General features: G+C 37.2%; 1 long non-coding RNA gene and 1 other non-coding gene across 2 annotated transcripts; both read left to right on the forward strand.

The window, feature by feature from the left end:
* The first annotated feature begins 1,821 nt into the window (after positions 1-1,821).
* On the forward strand, positions 1,822-7,629 carry LOC126620970 (uncharacterized). Its single transcript, XR_007622750.1, has 2 exons — positions 1,822-2,058; positions 7,350-7,629. It is a non-coding gene; the product is annotated as an uncharacterized LOC126620970 (long non-coding RNA).
* Positions 7,630-8,520: 891 nt separating this feature from the next.
* On the forward strand, positions 8,521-8,592 carry TRNAH-GUG (transfer RNA histidin (anticodon GUG)). Its single transcript has one exon. It is a non-coding gene; the product is annotated as a tRNA-His (tRNA).
* The last annotated feature ends 841 nt before the right edge of the window (positions 8,593-9,433 follow it).

The following is a 9,433-nucleotide window of genomic DNA, read 5'->3' on the forward strand; positions in this document are numbered from 1 at the left end:
TCAAATAGGACACGTGTCAACACCTGGCAGAAACGACTTATTTCATCTGGAATATTATATTCAAAATTAAGCCTTGGAAAATTCTATAAATACAAGCCCAATTTCATTCATTTGAAGGACCAATTCAGATTACACCTTGAAGCTCTGAAGCTCTGAAACCCCAAAGCTCTCAAGCACCATCGTTCGTCATCGTTCTTCCAAGATCAAGCCCCCAACGGCCCTTTGGATCAACAATCATCCACCAATTCAAGATCAAGCCCCGACGGCCCTTGAAGAAAGTGTTCTTCGTTCTTAGTTCATCGTTCTTCCAAGATCAAGCCTCAACGGCCCTTGGATCAACCATCCACCAATTCAAGATCAAGCCCCCGACGGCCCTTGAAGAAAGCACCATCATTCATCATCCGTTCATCCAAGATCAAGCCCCAACGGCCCTTTGGATCAACAAACGTCGACAAATCCACACATCCAACCGTTCTTCAAGATCAAGCCCAAAAGCCCTTGAAGATCCGTTCATCACTGTTCTTCAAGATCAAGCCCAAACGCCCTTGAAGATCCGCTCATCACCGTTATTCAAGATCAAGCCTCAAACGGCCCTTGAAGAAACATTCATCCTCAAGATCAAGCCCCAACGGCTCCTTGAAGATCCGCTCAAATCCACCTTCAAAGATCAAGCCCACGGCCCTTTGAAGAAACTTCCAACTGTTCATCCAAGATCAAGCCTCGACGGCCCTTGGATCAATGAAACACCCATAAATCAACACCTTACGGAGATCGAATCAGAGGATCAATTTGAGAGAGATTGTAACCCAAAACTATCAAATACAAATATTTGTTTGTGCACGTTGTTCTTGTCTCTTTCGTTTCAGGAATTTTCTGTGTTCACAATGGCATTTAAGCACGATTTGATTAGTAAGTAAATACAGCGTTTACGCACGATTTGATTTCATGATTTGAATCATTTATTGTTTGAGTCTTCGTTAAAAGATCATTTTTACAACAACAAAAACAGCTAAATTTGAAATCGTGTAGCCCATTTAATTTCTGACAATGCGTATATCCATTTTTTTTTTTGTCACGGTTGGATTACTAAGGCATTATATTTTAGGAAGGATGGTGAGGTCTTGTTGCTTACAAGACTGTATCCTTACATGTTAGGTAATAGTGATGAATTGCTTTCCTTATACCTTGGGAGCACTAAGTTGAAAGATATTTGGATATCAGTATTACTCTTTCACAAACTGTAAGATAAATGCACTAGATTCATTTAAACTACAAGAAGAGAATTTGAACATAAGTCCAAAGGTACTACTATGAATTGAAAAACAATTTATATAAAAAAAAATAATTAATTAATTGTGGTTATTCGGAAAACTCGAATTGCTCCTCCATTAGTATGAAAACCTGATGCAACTACTCCTTTTAAGTTGTACACACTCAACTGGGAGTGCTATGAATAAAGTTATTTATGGAATGTAATTGTGTAAACTTAAAGTAAAATCCTTTTAGATTTAGAGTATCTTTAACCTATCATGACTGTATTACTTGGGGGTCAAGTAAAACCTACCTATGATTGGTATAAAATTGGGGGTGGTGCTTCATATGCCAAATTTATGCACCGAATGACAATTGCTCATTCTACCCCGTATAAATTTTTACTACAACTCTTAATCAAATTTCATCTTAAATAAGTACAAATTTAATTAGTTCCACATTATTTAATGAACAAATTTAATACACCTAACATTATTCTAAAATTAGTTATAAATAAAAATATATGACTAATAAGAAAACATATCTCACAAACAGATGACCTCTTCTCTCTCTCTACAGACGTCCCCCTCTCTCACTCTCAGATATTTAATTTCACAAGATTAATAAAATATACACACAAAAAAAAGGGCATAACAATGTAGCCGCTACATGAATAGTGCAGTGCAAGTTCTATATAAAGGTTAAAGAAACCACGGGTTTAGAACACGGGTACAAATTCAGAGTTGCATTCTTCTTGCCCAACATCAGAAGAAAAAGCTTCCTCAACTCCATATTTCGGCGCCTCTGGTATATTTCTGTTCTTTAGCCTTTTCATTCTTCCGGATTTCTTCAGATCTTTTATTTTACCCATTTGACGTTTATAAAGTGGAAGATTGGATTTCATCTGATTGTCTGAACACTTAGGGTTTGCTAGGGTTTGTCTACCCAAATTCTTGCTATATTTTAGGCTTTTATTTTCTTGATAAGAACGCTCTTCTGCTATATTTCAGTTATTAAAATTTGTTTTCCTTTTCTGGTTTTGTTTTATAATCTTAATATTAATGCAGGGTTTAGATTTCTAGGTTTTTTTGTGCTGTAGTTATTTGCTTTCATCCAATTGTAGATTATTCTTCATTGTTTCATTCTCTGTGTGGGTATTATCCTATAAAGTGCATTGGTTTGGATTCAAATTCTCTCGTAACGAACGATCAAAACTGCAGAAATTCAATTCAAATTTGAAGCAAGGGGATACTCTTTCCCCACGACATCCTATTTAAATTACCCCTTAAATCTTTGATCATATGCAACTTAGTGAGCAAGACATGGAGATCCGTTGTACGAGACACACGCTTCATTGGAGCCCACCTCAGCCTAATAATCAACCTTTATAACCAGAATGATATTCACATCCTCATACACCACCGTATTTTCTGGTTACAAAAGCCTAAACACTAGTTGACGGGGTAACGAAAGACTTCTACTCTGTTCATTATGCTACGATGCAGGGACACGGTGGTTTATGTACAGATACGTACGGCACATGACAATCGGGATACAACATGCAACATCGGAGTTAACGGATACGTAGTTGACTATTGAGATATGAGTATCTGACTGTCTGGATACGTTTGGCACTAAATTTAGAGGACAATAATAAATAAATAAATCAAAGATAAGTGCACTAAATCCGAAGAGAATCGTGATAATTGAGAATTCATTGAAGTCAGCCTGAATTGAAACGATTCTTTGACCAAAAAATTGAAACAATTCTTTACCAATATTATCTGTGTAAAAATTCAGATCTTTACCTTTTTTTTCCTCACTCGAACTTCAGAAATCAGATTTTGGTGGGAAAGACCTTCACCGTCGACCGTCGTCTGCAATTGCAAGTGTCTTGGCTTCGTCGTCTGCAACTGCAAGTGTTCAGACTGCGTCGTCTGCAGCAAGTGCTGGCTGCTGGTTCTGTGTAACTGGGTTTCGATTTGAACAGCAGAACAGGTAAGAGATCTCTTCAAGCAATCATGTGTATCTGGATAGATTCCCTAGGAGTGCCTTCAATATATTCATGGTGCCTTTAATATATTGGGATTTTCCCAACGATCAAGTTTTTAATCACTAAATGTCATTGTAATGTTATTTAGTTTGTATTTGTATGTGAGTGATTTAGTGTTGGAATCTGTTTCCCATATAAATTATAATATTATTTAGTTTGTATTCTTATCGTTTATATGCTTTGTTAATCTAGGAAAATGAATCATCATGATAATCAAGCAAATGCTAATGTTAATTTGGATAAGAATGTTGAAAATAATTTAGATGATCATGTTCCACTGTGGTAGTATGTCAAAAAACTTGAAAGAGTGGGAAATTGAGGAGGATGAAATATTGTGTTTGAATGCATTTATTGTCAGAAACTTCCAGAGGATCTTACTTTAGGGTCAAGTTTTATTGTTGAAAATATCTAGAAATGGGATCGTGTCTTGCAATAAGTTACTGATGAAACCCTTACAGAAATGAAAAGGCTAGTTCAAGAGTGTGAATACAAGCTATAGTGTTTTGCTCCTTGGCAAGTTTGTTTGCCCAATACTGATTCTTTTTTTTATTCTCTACCTGAAGTAAATCTTGACCCAAATAAGAGAAAGGGAACAAATGGGTCTCTCATTAAAGCTTTTAACAAGGAGACTAGAGATCAATGTGATGCTAAAGTTGCAAGGATGTTTTACACGTGTAGCTTATCATTTAACCTTGCAAAAAATCACAACTATCGAAACTCGTATCTTTGTGCTTCTACACTTCAAGGGTATGCTCAACCAAGTTGCAATGCACTGAGAAATACTCTTATGCAACAAGAGAAGAGTCACATTGAGCGATATGCCTCCAACCAATCTAGCATACATGGAGCACTAAATGTGTAAGTCTGTGTCATTATGTGGACAAATGCACAAAGGAAACCACCAATTAATATTATGGCAATTTGTCAAAGCAGGCCTATGTTCTTGAAGGCAATTAATTGCGAAGGTGAATATGAAGAAAAGCATTGTATTGCCAACTTCTTTACCGAAGCCATTAAAGAAATTGGTTATGAAAATGTAATTCAAGTGATCACTAACAATGCATCTGTTTGAGGAGTTGATGGATTACTTGATGAGGCACACTGTTTCAACATCTTTTGGACACCATGTGTTGTTCACACCCTAAAGATGTTAGGACAATGAGCCTCAATAAGTACTTCAGCACCTCTACAAATAGGGTCATTGTCAGTGACCATGTGAATTACATTTTCACAACTATTTTATTTAATGGCTTCTGTAAGGAAGTTGGCAATACAATGATCGTCTTTGTATTCACCTTCACAATTAATTGCCCTCAAGAATATAGACCCGGTTTCACAAGTTGTCATAATATTAATAAGTGGTCTCCTTTGTGCTTCTATCAACCCATCACTATACAGACTTACACATTTAGTGCTCCATGTACGCTTAATTAGTTGGAGGCATCGCTGAATGTGACTCTTCTCTTGTTGCAGAAGAGTAGTTCTCAATGCATTGTAACCTGGTGGAACATACCTTGGAAGTTTAGAAGCACGAATTTCGATAATGGATTTTTTGCAAGGTTAAAGGATAAAATACCGTGTAAAACATCCTTTCAACTTCAGCAACACAGTGATCTCTAGCCTCCTTGTTAAAAGCTTTACTGAGAGGCACACTTGTTTCCTTTCTCTTCTTTGGATCAAGATTTACTTAAGGTTGAGCATAAAAGAAAGAACCAGTATTGGGCAAAGAAACTTGCCTTGGAGCTGAACTCTCCAGCTTGTATTCACACTCTCGAACTAGCATTTTCATTTCTGCCAAAGTTTCATTAGTAATCTTGTGGCATGACGCGATTCCATTTTCAACAAATGAAACTTGACCCTAGGGTAGGATCCTCTGAAATTTTTTTGACAATAGTTGCATTCAAACACAGTATTTCATTCTCCTCCATTTACCACACTTTAGAGCTTTTTGACATACTTCCACAATAGAGCACAATCATCCAACTTATTTTCCAGATTAACATCCTAATCAGGATGACCATTTTCCAAGATTAGCAAAACATATAAACCATAAGAACACAAACTAAATAATTTTATATGGGATACAGGTTGCCACTAACGTACAAACTAAACCATATATTATAGTAACAGTTAGTGATTAAATACTTGATCGTTCTGAGACCCCCAATATATTAAAGGCACCCCCTGAAGTTTTGACATGAAGAGATCTCTTTGACGTATTTAAACGCACCCCAAGGGAATCTAGCTAGTTACACATGATCACTTGAAGATATCTGTTACATGTTCTGCTGTTCACATCGAAACAGCCAGCACACTTGCTGTTATAAACGACAACTAGCACACTTGCAGACGACACAACCAGCACACTAAGAGTTGCAGACGGCGAAGGTCTCTCCCACCAGAGTCTGATTACTGATTTTCGAGTGAGGAAAAAAAGGATTTAGTGCAATTATTTTTGACCTTTTATGCTTATCCTCTGAATTTAGTGTCAAACGTATCTGGAAAGTCGGATATTCGCATCCCGATAGTCAAATACATATCTGTTGACTCCGAAATGTATCCCCCGCGTTTCAGATACGCGAGATGGGGGTAAACCATTGTATCCATGCATCGTAGTTTGCGCCCACCTCACCCAATTTTAATATTCCTCTATGATTGATGATAACCAATCTTTTGACGAGTACTGCAACATAGATTTTCCAATTGCCCACAAGGAAAAACTGGAGAATTCGGTTTTCCGTGTGGTTTGTGATGGGTTGGTATGCCTGGCAGATGATATCTTCCGTTATGGTTTAGAAACTTCATTATATGGAACCCTTTTATCAGAAAGTCACCGACACTTCCCAGGCCTGGTGTCACCTTTAGTACGCATTGCTAGTATGATGCACTATTGGGTTCGGTTTTGATGCTGTGACCAATGACTGTAAGGTTGTGAGACTTGTCCGTCTTATATCTGGAAAATGTCAAGTAGTTGAGGTTAATTCACTAGCCAAGGGCTCGTGGACCAGTCTTGGTTCTGTTCCTCCTTCCTTTCGAATAGATGGAGCTGCATTCCAGGCTTTTGTTAATGGTGCTCTTCATTGGCCTGCAACCCGTTTGACAAATGGTGGCTTTCACTATTTTATGTTGGCATTTGACCTGGGGTGTATTCACTAGCCACGGGCTCATGGAGCAGTCTTGGTATTGTTGCTCCTGCATGTGAGGTATGTGGAGTTGCTTCCCAGACTTTTGTTAAAGGGACTCTTCATTGGCCTGTCCTCCGCAGGAAAGATGATGGGTTTTATTATTTTACATTAACCTTTGATGTGGGCAGTGGTTTATTTAGCGAGTTATCGATGCCAGAGAGTTACAGATGGAGTTCCTCGTTGGGACTGCAATTGTCTGTGTCCGTAGACCAAAATTGTATTGCTCTGTTCACAACAAGAAACGGGACTAAAGATCGTTGTCTTGATATATGGGTAATGAGAGTATGGCATAAAGGAGTCATGGACCAAATTGATTAGTCTCGGTCCACAAGGTTACTGATTCGAGGGTACCCCGACACTTTTGGTAAAATAAATATAGTAAAGCATGATTTTGTTTCCTTAGACCTTGAGAGCAAGCAGTTGAACAATATTGGGGTTTCCGAGTATCAGTATTACTCTTTTGATTCTTATCAAGAGAGCCTCCTCTTACTCGACAAGACCGAGGCAGTTTCTTACTAAAAGAAAGAACAGGTCATGTGATTGTAGTGCTGAGAACAGAACATTGCATGTTGATGTTAATAAATTTGTGGATTGTCTTTTTTCTTCTTCTTCAATTTAACATGGTTAGTGCGGTCTTTTTCATATGTACTTTAAGTCTCATTGTAGAAGATGGGTTGAATTCCTGTTTCCCATGGCTTTCATTGATGAAATAGTTCGACTTCAAATCAGATCTTTTATTCATTCTAAAGATTGAAGAGGAAGTTACATTCTCACACTCTTGCTGTCGATTATAATCTAACGAATTAGCGTTTACTAATATAGTGGTTTCTGTTGATATCCTGTGTTTTCTTGTGTTGCAGATTTGTTGTGCTGCAACGCCCTTTGCTTGGAACTGCCCGTGTTTGCGATGCCTGATGTCTTGGTTTATTTGCTTGCCTTGGAAACTTTTTATCTCTAGTGCTGGTGTATTTTCTCAAGTAGTAAGCCAGACCGTTGTAAGCTCAAGCTTTAGAAAATCCTGGATGGGAACACATGTGTGGATGAATCTAGTTACAAATTTAAATTGGTTGTGCAGCTTGACTTCATGCAACTGTTTGAGTTTCTAATAAATGCTTTTGCAATGGTTTATTTGTTTGTCAATTTAGCTCAGCAAGTATACGTTTGCATTCGAAGAAAGTTGGAGATTTAGTCGTTTCGTTTCTTCATAAAGGTACTCTCTGGATGACTAGTTCCCTCCTCTCCCCTCCCCTATACGTGCGGAAATCGTCTGTCATGTATGGTCATAATCTTTCAAGAGGTTTCATCCATGTTTCGAGTTATATTACTCATAGCAAACTCTGCAACAGCTAGACTCGAGATCATGGGTACCGAGTGGTTGCATAAGTTTTCAACAGTCTGATACGAAGACATGTATATGCTACTACGCGTCCATTCTTTTGAATTAATCACATCAAGTCCCCTACAAATTAAATAAGACAATGTCCTGAATTTCTATAAGACAATAGTTTTATATTTTCCGTACGTAAACATTACCACTCTAAATGCAGAGGAAGCTAAGGTGGCTAATGGGGATTCATCTAACTCCTCAAAGACCCCTTCGTCCTCATCGGAAGCCATCGGAAGCGTTGTTTCCCAGCCAGGGTCTAGAGGTGAAAATGGAATAGATACGGAAAGATCGTACGCAAGTAAACTCGAAGGATCAGGCTCGATCAGGCCGAGCGAAGCCAATTGTATGTCAACCTCAAAATATATATAAACAACGTTAGCGGTAAATGAACAATAAGGATCATTATCTTCACTAAACTCAAGCATCGACTCAAGTTTTGCTACCGGCAATACCTAATGGTAGGTGATCAGAAAAAAACAAAAAAGAGGCTAAAACCCCTTGTATAAGTTCTCAAAGAGACTTGTGGTATGCCTTGAGATGAGGTAGTCTTTCCCTAAACTTTTCAGGCCCTGGGAACGTGTAATTTTGGATGAAAAGAACAATAACGCTTATAAGAAAATAACTTACCCAGTTTGCTAACATCAGTGGCTGTAGTTTAGTGGTAAGAATTCCACGTTGTGGCCGTGGAGACCTGGGCTCGAATCCCAGCAGCCACATATCCATTTTTGCATTTTTTTAGCTAAATTATGTGCTGCCTTTGCAGCAGTCTTTTTTTCTTTTTTTGTTGAACTTTTTAGCTAAATTTTGAATAAAAAACATCATAAGATAAAGATTAGAAGGAAAACAAAGAAACATTCTACCATTGCAAGTGGCCCTCTACCACAATGGTGGAGAGGAATGTTACCCTTGCATTATAGCATGGGTTCGAATCTCATCAGCTCCTTAATCTAACAAATCTATCATTTGACAAAAAAAAAAAAAAAAAAAAAAAAACATTATACCATTTAGATCATCTGCCTTTGTTTTTCCTCTTAAGAAAGTAGCCTCTACCAAATGATGGGAGGACGGTGTGTCCATCTCCTTGAACATAAGTTTTGAATCATTCTTTAAAAAATTAGAGTAGATAAAAATCTTTGCATTTGTAAAAATAAAATAAAAATTGGGAACTTTAATGAAAAGCTCCCGGTACTGTTCACTTTAACAAAAATCCACATTTTTACACTAAAAAGTCAATCCTGGTACTATTCACTTTACCCTTTATTTTATCTTTATCGTTAAAACTCAAAGTTTTCAAACCATTTTCATTAGTTTTCCTATAAAAATTGTGATAATAAATTCATATATGGCTAATATCGGCCAAAAGCAAAAAAATATATATATACAGTATAAATTTTTTTTTCTTAATACGTAGATATTGTAATTGTTTATTTCGCAGGTAAGTCGTTGTTCTTCATATAAGAGATTATATTAGGTGACCTATCGAACAAACACATAATGTACACATATGTACTATAATACCCAGAAAATTTAAATACATGAACTAGATATTCATAATTA

This window comes from Malus sylvestris, chromosome 5, assembly GCF_916048215.2.
Source record: "Malus sylvestris chromosome 5, drMalSylv7.2, whole genome shotgun sequence".
Taxonomy (NCBI): Eukaryota; Viridiplantae; Streptophyta; class Magnoliopsida; order Rosales; family Rosaceae; genus Malus; species Malus sylvestris.